General features: G+C 46.5%; 1 protein-coding gene across 8 annotated transcripts in view; it reads right to left on the bottom strand.

Annotated features, from left to right (window-relative positions):
- LOC125637201 (G kinase-anchoring protein 1) overlaps positions 1–14,253 on the bottom strand; it is a 90,590-nt gene extending 76,337 nt beyond the window's left edge. For 3 of the 8 annotated variants that reach the window (XM_048851394.2, XM_075128684.1, XM_075128686.1), the window contains exon 1: positions 14,053–14,170. The gene's annotated coding sequence lies outside the window, so the exon portion shown is untranslated. Of the gene's footprint in view, positions 1–155; positions 358–14,052 lie in introns of all 8 variants that reach the window. The other 5 variants (XM_048851392.2, XM_048851393.2, XM_075128685.1 and 2 more) reach the window with 5 other exon arrangements.
- Positions 14,254–17,120: the final 2,867 nt, after the last annotated feature.

Below are 17,120 nucleotides of genomic sequence, written 5' to 3'. Positions count from 1 at the left end.
TATATAAGCTTTATGTAATTTTGGGGCAAAAGGCTTCAGGATAAAATAGTAGCTCATTTTATTTTTGAATTAACTATTTCGATAGTTTAATAATTATAAAGTAATGTTTTAGTATTAATATATGAACAAGAACAATGAAAGTGAAGGTTGCTTACCAGTAACTGGAGTTCTTTGAGATAAGTCTTTACGCACATTTACACTTTTAGAAGATGTAGCAATGATGCAGCAAACAGAATCTTCTAGAAGCAGTGCTCATTGTGGCACCTGCCTGCTTCTCTCACTGGTCCTAATGTTCTGGGAGCCAGAGTATGAAAGTGGTTGAGGCACCCCTACAGCCTCATCTCCTAGGACCTGAACCTAAGAGTTCAGCAAAGAGACATGATTCCAGGGAAGGAAAGTGGGTGGCCAGGTAGTATGAATTTGTAGAGGAGAGCTCATCTCAAAGAGCTCCAGTTATTGGTAAATAACCTCTATTTCTTCTTCAAGGAGCTGCTGTATATTCTCACTTCTTAGAAATTTAGCAAGCAGTATTCTCCCCCACAAAAAGTTTAGCTGAGGAGTTCTAGCTGAACAAAGATTGTAATACTGTTCTCCCAAACTTTGCACCAGATCTTGAGGCTAAATGTAAGGAGTAAAGTTTTGTAAATGTGCGTTATGAGCTTTAAGTTGCAGTCAGTCGTACAGATTTGCAGTCGGACAGATTTCTGTTATGTGAATGCATCTAAGGCATACCATCAAAGTCACATTTATCCCAGTGTAGAGGCTCCTTGAAGAAGAAACAGAGGTTATTTACCAATAACTGGAAGGGTGGGGGGGGGCACAATGAGGTAATCAGGTGGCAGGAGGACCTGGTGAAAGCCCAGGGTCAGGAGGGGGCTCTGTCTGACAAATGAAGCAAATGGGCTCTGTGAAGGTCTCAGTCAGTGAGACCCAGGCTCCCTAACTGCCACAGCTGCAGCAGCCACCAACCAGCAGTTACCCTCCTCTTTCGGGGAGGCCGGTAGGGACTCTGCAACTGGGAAGCAGAAGGCTGCATCCCAGGAGTACTAGCCTCCCTGTTGGAGGGGTCCCAATCTTGCTGCCAGCCCTTAGCACTGTGTAATGCTTCCCAAAAGGTACCCAGGATTGTGAGGCCCTTCGCTACCACCTGCCCTTAGCACGAGGGAGTTTTGTCTGTGCCTGCTGTGGATCAGCTCCCTGACTCCACCAACCTCTGGCAAACACAAGCACTGCCTTCAACATCTCTGCAGGCCTCACTGTCTCTGTCTAGGTTAGCGATAGGCACATGCCACCCCCAGTCTCGAAGTGTCCCTCTGGAGCACTCAGCCCCTGTTCCACCAAACATTGAGATGCCCTGCTCCCAAAGAACCCAGCTTACAAGGAAACTCAGGATCAGCACTCTGCTTAACACATAGCCCTTAGACATATTTATAGTGAAAACAAGAATAAGTTTATTATCAAAGTAGAGAGATTCAAATGATTGTAAGTAAGATTATTGTAAACAAATGGTTACATATAAAATAGAGATGTAACACACTGTATTTTCCACTGAATGCATCTGATGAAGTGAGCTGTAGCTCACGAAAGCTTACGCTCAAATAAATTTGTTAGTCTCAAAAGATGCCACAAGTACTCCTTTTCTTTTTTACTTTCTAGAGTGTGAATTTAATTCAGAGGACATTCCTGTATCTCCTACAGGATAGTTTACCTCAAGTCTTTTTCCCCAGTGTTTTCAACCAGGATGGCTGAGATCTCTCTTGCACAAGATCAAGCCTGCAGGCAGCTTGTCTTCACAAGTATGCCAGTCTCTCTCTCTGCGCACCCGGAGATGTACAGCGGACCAGGCCTTTGATCTTCACCTGAAAACAGGATTATCTCTCCCTCCCGCCCTGCCCCTTTTTCCTTCTTCCTGTTAATCTCCCTTCTGAAAAATCTACAAACTCTTCACTTCATTACCATTTGACTCACTATGCTAATACACCTCTGTTGTAAGATACTCAATACACAATGGTCCACCAGGGAGACAAGAGTCTCTCACTTCCTATCTGGAGAAGGTTGTCTCACAACACAGTACCTTTTAGTACTTTAACTACAAGACCTAGAGAACATAATTTTCATCATGAATACATAACTCCTCATATACAGTACTTCCTGTATATACAGCTCCCAATGATTATGACCACCAGTGTGACACACACTTTTAGTGAAGACCTCACTCCTTTTTGTACCCCTCTGTGAGCTGGCATCAAGAGGTCCTTGAAACATACACAGGCCCAGGGCACAGTGCTCCCCTCCCCCATGCTGGACACAGCCAGGCTGAAGGCCTGAGGTTAGCAGGAGGCTATATCTAGCAGGGGTGCCAGTCCTCCCAGGGTGCAGCCTTATTCTCCCTTCTTGACCTTTGGCTCTTCAGCACAGCCCCATTTGCTTTCCCTTTGCAGGAGGGGGATCTGGATGGGCAAGGTGCTGGGTCCCAGCAATTGAAACCGACTGCTGCAGGGAGCAGGTTTGCTTCCTCAGCTGCTCCATAGGGATTACCTCTCCCCACTCCTGTTGGTCCTGGGCTCCCCTCTCCCCTGCATATCAGTGCTTGAGTTATGGGCGGGGGAGGAGAGTAAAAGGGCACTTAAGGATGCAGACGGTCCTGAAGGCAGGATGGGGTGAGGTGCCAACATATGTCTTGGGTGGCTTCTGTGCTGACATGCTCTGCACTGCCAAGCCAAGCCCAGCTGCAGCAAGACTGTCTTCTCCCTTCCGCCCTGCCTCCTTCTTCCTCACCTGTTAACCTCCACCTTCTGCCCATCTAATCACCTACCTTTAACTCTCCCTGCCTGCCCCCGCTGCTTAACCCTCTTCCCCTGCCTCCCCTATCCTTAATTGCCTCTGCTACCCTACCCCTAATTCCATCTCCCATTACCCGACCTTCTCCTCCACTCAGTAAGTCCCCTTCTGCCTGCCACTATCCCTTCCTTACATCCTTAACTGCCTTTTGCCCCATCCCCACCTGCTGCCTCTGCCTTTAACCTACCTTTCCCTGATTTCTGAACCCAACCAACATCCCTAGCTCCCCTGCTCCTTTCCACCTACACTAAATTGTGCCATCCCCATCTCTTCCACTGATTCCCCTCCCCAACCCACCTCCCCCAGGACTGGGCTTTTACCCCCTAATTCCCTTGGTTCCCTTTGGTGACAGCTCCCATTCTCTGACTTCTCTCCCCCTTTTAGGTCCCCCAGACTTTCACTCCACCCCCTGATCCCCACCTCACCCAGTCACAAACCTCCCTCAGCCCCCAGCTCACCAGGTCCTCAGTACACAGAGGGCCAGCGCTGGGACCTTTGATCACTCCAGCAGACTCTGCTCTCTCCACAGACCACCCTCAAATGAATTCTAACTCCCCCCGCCAAGGGACGGCATGTTCTCCTTGTAGCTCTTGGCCTTACTGCTGGTCAAGCAGGAAGTAGTAAGGAGGCCAAAACATCTCCCACCCCCACATGCATTTGAATAAGTCAGAAGTGGAGTAGCCCCTAAAGTAGAAAGCGGGCCTGGACTCCCCAAATTTACCCTTAATTTGAGCACTGCCACCTGCTGTGCTTCATTTATTTACTAGCCACAAAAGTCATACCAAAAGCATCTGCCAACTCCTTGAGGAGTGCCTGTTATGTTTTTGATCAACTCTGAATCACTGCTTCCAGGTTTTACTGGATTATTTGACCAACGTATTTGACAAGCTCAAAGAAGGACCTAGACAAATTGGAGGATTGGGCCAAAAGAAATCTGATGAGGTTCAATAAGGATAAGTGCAGGGTCCTGCACTTAGGACGGAAGAACCCAATGCACAGCTACAGACTAGGGACCGAATGGCTAGGCAGCAGTTCTGCGGAAAAGGACCTAGGGGTGACAGTGGACGAGAAGCTGGATATGAGACAGCAGTGTGCCCTTGTTGCCAAGAAGGCCAATGGCATTTTGGGATGTATAAGTAGGGGCATAGCGAGCAGATCGAGGGACGTGATCGTTCCTCTCTATTCGACATTGGTGAGGCCTCATCTGGAGTACTGTGTCCAGTTTTGGGCCCCACACTACAAGAAGGATGTGGATAAATTGGAGAGAGTCCAGCGAAGGGCAACAAAAATGATTAGGGGTCTGGAACACATGACTTATGAGGAGAGGCTGAGGGAGCTGGGATTGTTTAGCCTGCAGAAGAGAAGAATGAGGGGGGATTTGATAGCTGCTTTCAACTACCTGAAAGGGGGTTCCATAGAGGATGGCTCTAGACTGTTCTCAATGGTAGCAGATGACAGAACGAGGAGTAATGGTCTCAAGTTGCAGTGGGGGAGGTTTAGATTGGATATTAGGAAAAACTTTTTCACTAAGAGGGTGGTGAAACACTGGAATGCTTTACCTAGGGAGGTGGTGGAATCTCCTTCCTTAGAGGTTTTTAAGGTCAGGCTTGACAAAGCCCTGGCTGGGATGATTTAACTGGGATTTGGTCCTGCTTCGAGCAGGGGGTTGGACTAGATGACCTTCTGGGGTCCCTTCCAACCCTTATATTCTATGATTCTATGAATTTAACCAATCTTTGCAAGATAAGAACTGTAATGAACATCTGAATTATGCACAAAAAAAGTATATAGCTTTGTCAAAAACTTTTGCTCTTTAGAGTAGCTATGTGCTGCAAGACAATTTAGTTATGTTCCTGACACTGTCTTCTGCCATTATGGACTGTGAAATGTTGGTCCTAGATGTTGAAGATATAATTCTGGAACATTTGTATCAGTTTTTCACACAATTCAGAAATACTGTCCGAAAAGAGAGGCAAATGAATTGCAAGATATCATAGAAACGTAGGGATGGAATGGACCTTAATGGGTCCTCAAGTCCAGCCCCCTGCGCTGAGGCAGGATCAAACCTGCACCATCCCTGACAAGTGTTCGTCCAACCTGTTCTTAAAAAACCTCCAGTGATGGGGATTCCATTCCCTTCTTTGGAAGCCTATTCTACTGTTTATCTACCCTTACAATTAGAAGGTTTTTCCTAATATATAACCAAAATCTTCCTTGCTCCAGATTAAGGCCATTACTTCTTGTTCTACCTATCTTCAGTGGACGTGGAGAACAACTGATCACAGTCCTCTTTATAACCGCCCTTTTATTTTAAAACTTATCAAGTCTTCTTTTCTCAAGACTAAATATGCCCATTTTTTAACCTCTCCTCACGTCAGATTTTTTAACATTTATATAATTTTTATTGCGGTCTTTCTGGACTCTCTCCAATTTGTCCATGTCTTTCCAAAAATGTGGCAACCAGAACTGGACACAGTACTCCAGCTGAGGCCTCATGTGCTGAGTAGAGAAGGACAATTATCTTCCTTGTGTTACATGTGACACCCCTGTTAATATACTCCCAGGATATTAGCCTTTTGCAACTGCATCACATTGTTGACCATGGGTGGTGGGTGAAACTTTCCTGGGGGGGGAGGCTAGCTCCTTGTCCTGCCTCTTCCACCCACACTCCACCCCAGGTCCCACCCCTGCCCTCCGCTAACTTGCGGCTTGCCCCTTCACACACACCCTGCAAGGTCTCCCCCTCCACCCACCTGCTGCTCGCCTCCTCACCCTACCTCACCAAACTCCTCCCAGCCTGCCCTGAGACCACCCCCACCTGCCATGCAGCTGACTCGCCACTGACCTCCCTATCCTGCTGCTGCCCCCCCCCCTTCCTTTTCACCTTAAAGCACTAACAACATTCCCTAAGGGAACTGAATAAGCAACAGCTATAGATCAATTGCCAGATGGATTCTCCTCTGTGTGGCAGGGAGTTCGGTATATAGTGTACAGCAGGGGTGGCCAACCTGAACCTGAGAAGGAGCCAGAATTTACCAATGTACATTGCCAAAGAGCAATAGTAATACGTCAGCAGTTCCCCATCAGCTCCCCCCTAGCTCCCAGTGCCTCCCACCTATCAGCAGCCCCGCCAAGCAGCGCCTCCCGCTCCCTCCCCAGACCTCCCGATCCGCTGTTTCTCGGCATGCAGGAGGCTCGGGGGGGGGGGGGGGGAGGGGGGATGGGGAGAAGCAAGGGCACTGCAGGCTCGGGGGAGGGAGCAGTAAGGGTTGGAGTGTGGGTAGGGCCTGTGGCAGAGCCAGGGGTTGAGTGATGAGCACCCCCCAGCACATTGGAAAGTTGGCGCCTGTAGCTCCAGCCCCGGAGTCGGTGCCTATACAAGGACCCGCATATTAACTTCTGAAGAGCCGCATGTGGCTCTGGAGCCAAAGGCTGGCCACCCCTGCTGTACAGAGATGAAAAGCCAGACTACCTGCACCAAACTGAAGCCTAATCTCTCCTTTTAAAAAAATGTTTGTCATTGACAGCCTGCATTAAGGCAATAGTTTAATAACCTTTCTTACACAGAATTCCCTGCCAGACTTGTTTACTTAAACTGGGTTTGAATAAAACAAATCAAATCAAGAAATAAACTCACTAGCTATGCCAGCTCCTCCTTGAAGGAAGTTAGTCAAAAATACTTCTGCTGGATACAGAGAATGAATGACTGGTCATTTGGAAACTGTTTTAAACCCCAATAACACATTTTCCTACAATATAAAAGCCAGCTGAATGTGGCCAAAAGGCTTCCTGGGCGTTGGCAACTACCTGTTATATGACCTCATTACCACTTTAATGGCCCTTTAACAGTTTCAGTGATCTGCTACTAGGGACTTGTCTAAACTGGCAATTTACAGCCCTGCAACTTTCTCACTCAAGGGTGGGAAAAAACACCCCCGAGTGCAGCAAGTTTCAGCACTATAAAGTGCTAGTGTAGACAGTGCACCAGCGCTGGCAGCTATGCCCCTTGTGGAGGTGTTTTTTTTAGAGCGCTGGGAGCACTAGGGTGTGTTTGGTTTTTTTTTTTTTTTTTTTTTTTTTTTTTTAAGAGCGCTGCACCGCGACCACACAAGCCACATTAAAGCACTGCCACGGCAGCGCTTTAGCGTTGCCAGTGGAAACTAGCCTACGTCTCTGGAAGGCTTTTTCACTTGTGTAAAGTTACTCAGGGATCCCCTCCCCTCCTCACTCCCCCACCTGCTGCTAGCTCCTGTGTGCAAGCCCCCCTCTCCCATCTCCCCCCTGTAGCAGGCCATGAGAGCCTCAAGGAGAAGAGGCGGGAGGGGGCGTGTACCACAGCCTCCCTGTTGGGCAGCTGCGCTAGTGGAGGCTGTCTGACCATGTCGTTAATTCATTCAGTTTGTGATCCACTATAACCCCCTAGATCAGTGGTTCTCAAACTTTTGTACTGGTGACACCTTTCACATAGCAAGTCTCTGAATTAACCCCCCCTTATAAATTAAAAACACTTTTTTATATATTTAACATCCTTATAAATGCTGGAGGCAAAGCGGGGCTTTGGGTGGAGGCGGACAGCTCGCAACTCCCCATGTAATAACCTCACAACCCCCTGAGGGGTCCCGAGCCCCAGTGTGAGAACCCCTGCCCTAGATTCTTTCCAGCAGTACTACCACCTAACCAGTTATTCCCCATTTTGTAGTTGTGCATTTGATTTTTCCTTCCTAAGTATAGCATTTTGCACTTACCTTTATTTAAATTTATCTTATTGACTTCAGAACAATTATCCAATTAGTCAGGGTCATTTTGAATTCTAATCCTGATTCAAAGTCTGCTTCAAAAGCCATTTTCAGAACACTTAATAGCAAAGGCCAAGATTATCATGACTATAAACGAGAATTTGACTGACGCTGCTGTTAACTCTGTTTTGAGAAATGATTTTGAAGTCATGCCTCTTGATCTGTTCCGGCTCTTAATTCAAAAAGAATTCCATGAATTGTCCTAAACAGCCATCAAAATACTTGTTCACTTTGCATATCTAAGTGAAATGAGTTTTTCTTTCCCTATTTGCATCAAAAAGTAAGTATAAAAGCTGCTTGAACATAGAGACTGATCTGCAGTTGAAACTCTCAGAAATCAGACCGAAACTGCACAAACTGTGCACTAGCAAACAGGCTAATCCTACTCACTGAGACAAAAAGGTGGGTCATCAAGTATTCTTTTATGTTCAAGGTTATTCAGCAGTAGGGTAGTCATATTGTGCTTTCTATCTTGAGCAATACGTTATTAGCCAAGATAAAATCCTCCTGCACTATGGAAAAATAGTGTTTCTGAGAAGGGGGGGGGCTCCACACTGGACTTGAATCTCTTAATGGGAAGGTTCAGCAAAAAAAGTTTGGGAATCTATCTCCTAATGGAATAGGCCTCAAGTCTTGGTAGCACATTTTTGCTAAATTTTAACACTCCACTTTATCGAGCCTGGTCTGTTTGGACAGGCTTTGGGAAGTGATGGCATTATGGTTCTCTTGGTAAGCAATTAAAAGCCTAGATGTTTTGATATACTACTGATCTATTTTGGCAAACAGGTAATACCCTCATAACATTTAAGATGTATAACTTGACCTCTCTTAATATGGAAGTGAGGTCTTGGAAAGAACAGTAGATTGTCTAATTAAGGTAATCCTCCATCAACATCCTGGGAAAGGATTCAGGGTGAGGACAAAAAGATCACTTTTTCTTTATGGAAGATTGTAAAGGAAGGATCAGCTATAAGAGCCTGAAGCTCACTGACCCTTCTCCAGAAAATGGAGATACGAAATGTGAACTTCTCAGAGAGATTGAAATAAGTTCTGACTCCCAGAGGGTCAAAAAAAGGGGGCTTTATCAGTCCTGGGAGAATTAAATATAGTTCGGAGGAATGTGTATGGTGTTTTACTCAGTGGAAAGATGTTCACATCTTTCATAAAACCTTTTTCTAAAGTAGGACTAACATGTTAATACCATTATAGGAAATCGTAACTAAGTGCTTTTTGATTGAAGACACTGGAACTGTGGTTGGAGAGGGTGGGGTTTTTTGTTTGTTTGTTTTTTGTCCACAACAAAAATACCTTCACTACTATATGTACGAGAGAAGCACAGGGGATTTCTTAAGGCTACGTCTACATTAGAAACTTCAAAGCTCTCCCGCAGCAGCGCTTTGAAATGTGAGCGTGTCACATGCGAGCACTGGAAGAGAGCTCCCAGCTCTCAGAGCCTGTCCACACTCACACTTTAAAGCGCTCAAACTTGCTGTGCTCAGGGGGGTGATTTTTCACACTCTTGAGCCAGCAAGTTAGAGCGCTATATAATGTAAAAGTGTAGACAAGCCCCTATATTGTCACAGCTCGTGACAGAATTCTAGAAACATGGGGAAGGATGCTTGCTATTAGAGGGAACTGGGGAAAATGCACAGAAAACATTGGTTCTTCACTCCAGAAGAACATCTGCTGTTCACTATCTATTCCTGCTCTGAAGAACTTTTTGCAACTGGCGGAAAAGAAATCTCTCTAAATGCCCTGATTTTTGAAAAAATCCAGCCTGCCACTGTTTTAGAGATCACTTGTCTTGATCCTGGAGGATTGGACTGATCTGATCAGCTAAAACAGTGGTCCCCAATTTTTTTCCCTCACACTGCCTTCTTACCCCTGTCTGCGCTCCACCATGGAGCCAGGCCGAGCAGGGCTGCAGCTCTGGGAGGCGGGGATGCACATGGTGTAAGGGGGCCAAGGCTGGGGCCACAGCTGGGGGCAGGAGTGGAGGCCTACAGCCATGCGCGAAGCCCTGGGCGCAGGGCCAGCAGCTGGGCGGCACTCCCTCCCTGCCCCCTGTGGGGGCTGGTCCAGGCCCCAACCGTGCCTTCCCAAACATTACTCCATGCACCCTCCCCCCCGGGACTGCGCCCTACAGATCAAACACCTCTGTGCTCAAATATTGGAGATGTCTGAGATGATCACTGAAAGAGGCTGGAATATTCTCATCTGAATAATGTTCCTATGATTCCATCACTTGAGGCAAGTGAGCACCTTTTTAGGTATTGTTAACAAAAATAATTTCTTCCATATTTAGACCATAATGATGAGCTACCCAGTGTCACAGAGGTTTCATCCTCAATCAAGCATAAGGAGTACCATAAATGGCTGAAGTCTCAAGGCCCAACGGACCAAGATAAGAGATCATTTGCTGATCAGAGTTCTCAGACAGTACGTACATGGTTCTCCATATATTTAGGTACCTATGTTCTGTTAGGAATACTTTCCCTTGTGCCAAATCCAACATAGATATGCAATCCTTTTCCATACTAGGCTGCCTCCCAACCCCTCTTCAGGGATCCTTCTCATGAGACTATATGAAGGGCATAAATGCATTCTCTTCTGGGGCTGGGAACAACAGAAGAATAATATGAGGGGGAAAGGGTTTCTATTAGAAATGCTTTTTGATTCCTCAAGAGAGTCAGAGGCTATTTTGGATCTCAAATTTAAATTTCTTAATCAGAGAGCTCAAGTTTCAGATTGTTGCCCTGGACTTGAGTGTTCTCAAAATGTCAGACATTGGTATGGCAGCCGACCTAAGATGGCAGAACATACAGGTCTACCTATACTTGGATGACTTGTTACTTTAGGTCTCATCTTAACCTCTAACAGAGTCCACACAGAGGATCTGCCATCTGTTTCACCCTGCCGTCTGCATTACCCTGACTCAGACTGCCTTTCCAAAAGTTCAAAACTATTCAGTATCTGAGTGAAGTGCTTATTTACATCAAAAGTAAGTACAGAAGCCGCTGTCTATTTTGGGATAGAAAAAATTTCTCATAGAAGCATTTCCCTCCCTCATATTCTTCTTCTATTGTTCCTAGCTCCAGAAGAGAATGCATTTATGCCCTTTACACTGTCGCATTAGAAGGGTCCCTGAATAGAGATTAGGAGGTAGCATAGTGTGGAAAAGGGCTGCCTATATATGCTGGATACTTCAAATTGCCATGAATATGATCTAGTGTTAATAGAATACTTTTACACTTCTAAAGGTCAGCACAGTAGCCAATAGGAAAGCACCACATTTACAATCTGTTTCAAGGAGACAATATTAGCGGATCCAAAATATAGCCCATTTCCCTTCTTATTCATTTGCAAAGTCAGTAGATTTCATTATGTATGAACACACTTTCCATTAAAAGTAGCAGCATCTGAAAACTCCTAAACAACAGTACTGTAACAATCCATCTTGTGACAAAAACGTTATGGCAACACATTTAAATGTCAAACATCCAAGGAGCTATGAGCAAAAAGCATTTAAAACTTTATGAAAAATACCATGGCAGTCTCCTTTTAAATTGTTGTATAATGTATATCCAGTAGGCTGACAGTAAGTTTGTAACCATCATCATTAGAATTGTTTTATTTACTAAAAGTATATTATAAATGTAAGGCACTTGATCCTGGTGGTCAGTCTTATTTATTCCCTCCTAAAATATTTTTAAGTTTTATTTTCTTTTTACAGCAATGTAAATGCAAGAACAGAAACTGCCATTTAAAAACTGCTTATTTTTGATCCAACCAAACTGAATCTACCCATTTTGGTCAAGATTTTCTAAAAAGTAACAAGTGATTTTGGATGCTCTACCTGAAATACCTTAAATGGGCCTAACTTTAATATAGTGCACAGCAGCTTCTTAACGTCAAGTTCCATTAAGGTGTCATATCTGGGCAGCAAAAAAAAAAAAATTAAGACACTCAAAAATACTATCACTTTTGAAAAGTAGGTTTGTTTATTTTAAAGGTTGCAGGGTTAAATAATGCAAACTCACATTTCCAAGCTCTCAAAATATTTTTTAGCATAATGACATACTATTTCTGCCATACAACGTAGCAGTTTTTACAACTGGAAATACACATGAGCAGCTATGATCATGTGTGATAAGCTCAAATGCATACGTGCAAAAGGGCGGTTACAACCTTCAACTTTCACATTTCCTGTCTTAGGTACTTTGTGCAACTGTAACAGTCCATTAACTTAGTTTTTTTACATTTAGTTTCCAGTGTGTGTATATGTAGGGCATTTTTGTTTTGTTTCAAAAGGAAAGTCCCCAATTCTCTAACACATACCAGTCAAAGATTAACAGACATTGATCATCATCATTAGTAAACTCTGCACTAAGAAGCACCAAACAGCCAAAGTTCAATGTGTCTTATTACTGGAGACCTTATGCACATTCCCTTTTCTCTGCATTCATATAACTATGAGTGTAGTCAAGAAAAACACCTCCTGCCACTTGACCAGTGCTCTTCTCCCTGTAAATCCTCCCTTTTCTGTAGTTTTAACATAGGCCTTAAATCTGCATTAAGTAGCTTAAACCACTCTAAATCTTTAGAGCGGCTGAAACAGATTAAACCTATAAGGTCTTCGGCCCCAATTCTGCGATGAGCTCCATGCAGGTGGACCCACGCACCCACACACAGCTGTGCCAAAGCCAAAGGAGTCTGGCTCAAAGATCCACCTATGCAGAGCTTGTTGCAGGATTGGAGCCTCAGTCTTAAAAAGTTTAAACTCATCTAAGGTTTTAGGTTTAAACCGGAAAAAAGTGCCAGGAGATACCATGCAAGTGGTCAAAAAGGTGGTAGGAGAACCAAATGATGTAGCTGGGCAAGGGATGATATAATACAAGTAGGATTTGGTTAAGCTTTTCTTAGTTCTGGATTCTGATCACTAAGTAGTCATATATATCCTAAACAGTCATAACTTTACAACCACCAGACAAGTATTCCCTAACCCAGGATTTGTTTTGGGATACGTCACTGAGACTTAAACTCAACCCAAAATTAAGAAAATCAATTTGCTAAATTTTAAAGTTACAGATGTTTAGGTAAACAAATTTTGAAAGGCCACACTCAACATACCATGCATCCATGCACCACTCCTTTACCAAAAACATACTCATACATATAAACATTTAAGAGTTCTAGCTCTTGTAAATCCAAGTCTGACTCCACACCTAGAGCGCTCCCAGTACTCCCTAGTGCACATTTTTGCCAGCCAAGCAGAGGTATTAGTGCTCATTGTCTGCTATGACCAAACAAAATCTCAAGCTTCAAATGTTAGCAGTTTTCCTTGTATTCCTCTCTAAAAAGGGACAGTTCGATTTGTTTAAAGAAAAAAGTCAGAAGTATTTTTCTGCAGTGACCCAGTCCCAGAGCACATCTAAAGGGATTTGGCTCAAGCTTTGGGAAAGGACCTCAAACAGGAGAAGTTTCTATTACACAGAAAAAGGAGTACTTATGGCATCTTAGAGACTCATGAAAGCTTATGCTCCAATACGTTTGTTAGTCTCTAAGGTGTCACAAGTCCTTTTCTTTTTGCGGATACAGACTAACACGGCTGCTACCCTGAAACCTGTTACACACCGTGAAAGCTGTTACACACCGTGAACGTTCCAAACCCCTGAACACCAGGGGCTTATTTTACATATACTGGGGCCCAGCGGTAACAGGCAGAGCTTGGCCAAGCAGTGATCAGGGGGCGGAGAACGAGCTGCTGTGTGTATCAAAAAGGCCAAATGCTAGACAAAGTCACTGTTTCCAAGAGAGGGGAACTAGAGGCAGCAGGAAGGCCAGCGGCGGCCGAACCCCGAGGCGCGGGCCGACGGGATCCCCACGCGGATGCGGGATGGTTAGTTACCAAGACACCCACGCTAGCACCGGCAGGATTTAGCTGCGGAGCGAACAAAGCCCTGCACGTCTCAAGCAAGGGCGGACGGGCGGGCTGGCCCCAGAGGGGAACAGGCTCGACGTGACCCAGCAGGGCTCTCCCGGCTGCGGCGGCCCTCAGCGCTCGGAGCAGCTGGAGACCGCAGCGCCCACCCGAGAGGCAGCAGCAGAGCGGCGCAAAAGGGCGCGCGGCGGGGCCCGTGCCTGACACAGCCTCGGGCCTGGCGAGAGAGCAGCGGCGAGTGCCGCGGACGCAAACGGCTTCTTCGCCAGTAACACCTCCGCCCCTAACAGGCCCCCCTCCGGCAGGGGCAGCGTCCCGCCGCGCCCGTTCCTCCTCCTCCTCGGGGGAGGCCGCGGCTTGCGAGGGAGCGGCGGGATACTCATCTTCTGCGCGGAATAATCGGAGCCAGGGGGCGGGGCGGGGACGCGATGGGGCAGCCTGAGGAGCCCCGGGGAGGCAGGCGGAGAGACATACTGTGTGGCTGCCGCACTCACTCCTTCTCCGGGGCGGGAAGGCTCCGGCTCTGTCCCCAGCAGCGGAGGGGCTGTCAGCGTCACTACTGCCTGCTAACAGGCGGTTACAACGGGTCTCGAGGGGCCGGGCCGGGCAGTTGCGGAGAGGCTCGCGCCGCGGTGGCGAAGGGAGGAGGTGCCTTGTTGGCTCGCGGGTTTGTTTATTTACCTCGTTCGCTGGTTGGCTGGAGTGGCGGTACCAGCGCGTGCGCAATAAAAAGGACGTGTGACGCACAGTTGCGAGCGGAAGGCAGCCATCCAGGGCGGGTACGGATACTAGGCTGGCTCAAAATGCCTAATGAGCCGACCGCGGGGCAGAGGCGGCTTGGAGAACACGTCGTAGCGAGGGACGAAAGCTAGGGGCGTGTGCAGCCCGTCTCTGATGAAGCACCACTTCCCTTCGTGTACGGGGGTAGCTACCTGCTGAGGCACGTGCCACTTCCCCCCTCCCCTCGCCTCCCCGATAAAGGAAGATGGCGGCAGGGGGCTTCGTGGGAAAGGGAAGCCAGGCCGCGCCATGGGACTCGACCTCTCCCCGCTTCCCACCCAGCTCTGCTGTCAGGGAGGGAGCTGGTGCTGGGCCGCAGCAGCCAGGCTTGGTGGCGAGGGCCAGCTCTGCAGTGTCTGTCAGCGCCCTGGGCAGCAGCGCCGTCAGCAGGACGGGGGCGCAGTTTGCCTTCACTTCAGGCCTGCTCTTGCAGAATCCTGCATCGCTAGCCACAGCCTTGCTGTGAAACCAGGGATGGTTTCCCAGCTCGGCCTCTGCTGGGGCGGGGGAAGAGAGTCGCCCCAGTTGCGGCTTAAACTAATACATTGTTCAAGTTTCAGGGAGGATGATCCACAAGCGATTCTTATCCCCGACTGAAAGCACAGGCCCTATAGTTGAGCTGGGTCCTGTTAGGTTTTTTTGCCCTCGTTTCCCACTCTCCTTACAATGTGTATGATAATCAAGGTGGGCCATTTCCAGCTCAAATCCAGGTTTTCTCACCCCCCCCCCCTTTTTCCAAAAACCACACACACAAACTCACTCTCCTGCTGGTAATAGCTTATCCAGAGTGACCACTCTCCTTACAATGTGTATGAAAATCAAGGTGGGCCATTTCCAGCACAAATACAGGTTTTCTCACCCCCCCCCCTCCATACCCCACTCTGAACGATAGGGTACAGATGTGGGGACCTGCATGAAAAACCTCCTAAACTTATCTTTACCAGCTTAGGTCAAAACTTCCCCAAGGTACAAAATATTCCACCCTTTGTCCTTGGATTGGCCGCTACCACCACCAAACAAATACTGGTTACTGGGGAAGAGCTGTTTGGAAACGTCTTTCCCCCCAAAATACTTCCCAAAACCTTGCACCCCACTTCCTGGACAAGGTTTGGTAAAAAGCCTCACCAATTTGCCTAGGTGACTACAGACCCAGACCCTTGCATCTTAAGAACAATGAACAATCCTCCCAACACTTGCACCTCCCCCTTTCCTGGGAAATGTTGGATAAAAAGCCTCACCAATTTGCATAGGTGACCACAGACCCAAACCCTTAGATCTGAGAACAATGAAAAAGCATTCAGTTTTCTTACAAGAAGACTTTTAATAGAAATAGAAGTAAATAGAAGTAAAGAAATCACCTCTGTAAAATCAGGATGGTAGGTACCTTCCAGGGTAATTAGATTCAAAACATAGAGAATCCCTCTAGGCAAAACCTTAAGTTACAAAAAAGATACACAGACAGAAATAGTTATTCTATTCAGCACAATTCTTTTCTCAGCCATTTAAAGAAATCATAATCTAACACATACCTAGCTAGATTACTTACTAAAAGTTCTAAGACTCCATTCCTGGTCTATCCCCGGCAGAAACAGCATATAGACAGACAGAGAACCTTTGTTTCTTGGTGGAATATTTTGTACCTTGGGGAAGTTTTGACCTAAGCTGGTAAAGATGAGCTTAGGAGGTTTTTCATGCAGGTCCCCACATCTGTACCCTAGCGTTCAGAGTGGGGTGAGGGGGGGGTGAGAAAACCTGTATTTGTGCTGGAAATGGCCCACCTTGATTTTCATACACATTGTAAGGAGAGTGGTCACTTTGGATAAGCTATTACCAGCAGGAGAGTGAGTTTGTGTGTGTGGTTTTTGGAAAAAGGGGGGGGGGTGAGAAAACCTGGATTTGAGCTGGAAATGGCCCACCTTGATTATCATACACATTGTAAGGAGAGTGGTCACTTTGGATAAGCTATTACCAGCAGGAGAGTGAGTTTGTGTGTGTGGTTTTTGGAAAAAGGGGGGGGGGGTGAGAAAACCTGGATTTGAGCTGGAAATGGCCCACCTTGATTATCATACACATTGTAAAGAGAGTGATCACTTTAGATAAGCTATTACCAGCAGGAGAGTGGGGTGGGAGGAGGTATTGTTTCATGGTCTCTGTGTGTATATAATGTCTTCTGCAGTTTCCACAGTATGCATCCGATGAAGTGAGCTGTAGCTCACGAAAGCTTATGCTCAAATAAATTGATTAGTCTCTAAGGTGCCACAAGTACTCCTTTTCTTTTTGCGAATACAGACTAACACGGCTGTTACTCTGAAACCTGTGTTATTGTTATGACATTAGTGGCTGTATTGTACTAGGTGTAGCACCACTACAAAGTAAGGACAATCCCTACCCCAAAAAGTTTAAATTCAGAAGAGACAAGTTAGGCAAGGGGTAAGTAAGAGAGCATATTATTTTACAGATGAGGAACCAGTGCACACAGAGAGTGTAATCTGCTTAAGGTCACACACAAATTTCTGACAAAGCTAGGAACTGATTTGCTATCCAACCCACTGAAGTGCTTTGGACCACAAAAATCATTCTTCCTTGGAAGAGCCTGTCACACCCTACATTCCTTAGGGCTTGGCTACACTTGCGAGTTAGAGCGCATTAAAGGAGCCCTGGGCACCCTAGCTCACTACCCGTCCACACTGGCAAGCCTCCATGGCTAGAGCGCTCCTGGTACTCCACCTCAGCGAGAAGATTAACACTTGCTGCATCTTGGC

The sequence above is a fragment of the Caretta caretta genome, chromosome 5, assembly GCF_965140235.1.
Source record: "Caretta caretta isolate rCarCar2 chromosome 5, rCarCar1.hap1, whole genome shotgun sequence".
Classification (NCBI taxonomy): Eukaryota; Metazoa; Chordata; order Testudines; family Cheloniidae; genus Caretta; species Caretta caretta.
This window is presented reverse-complemented; position numbering and strand designations above follow the sequence as displayed.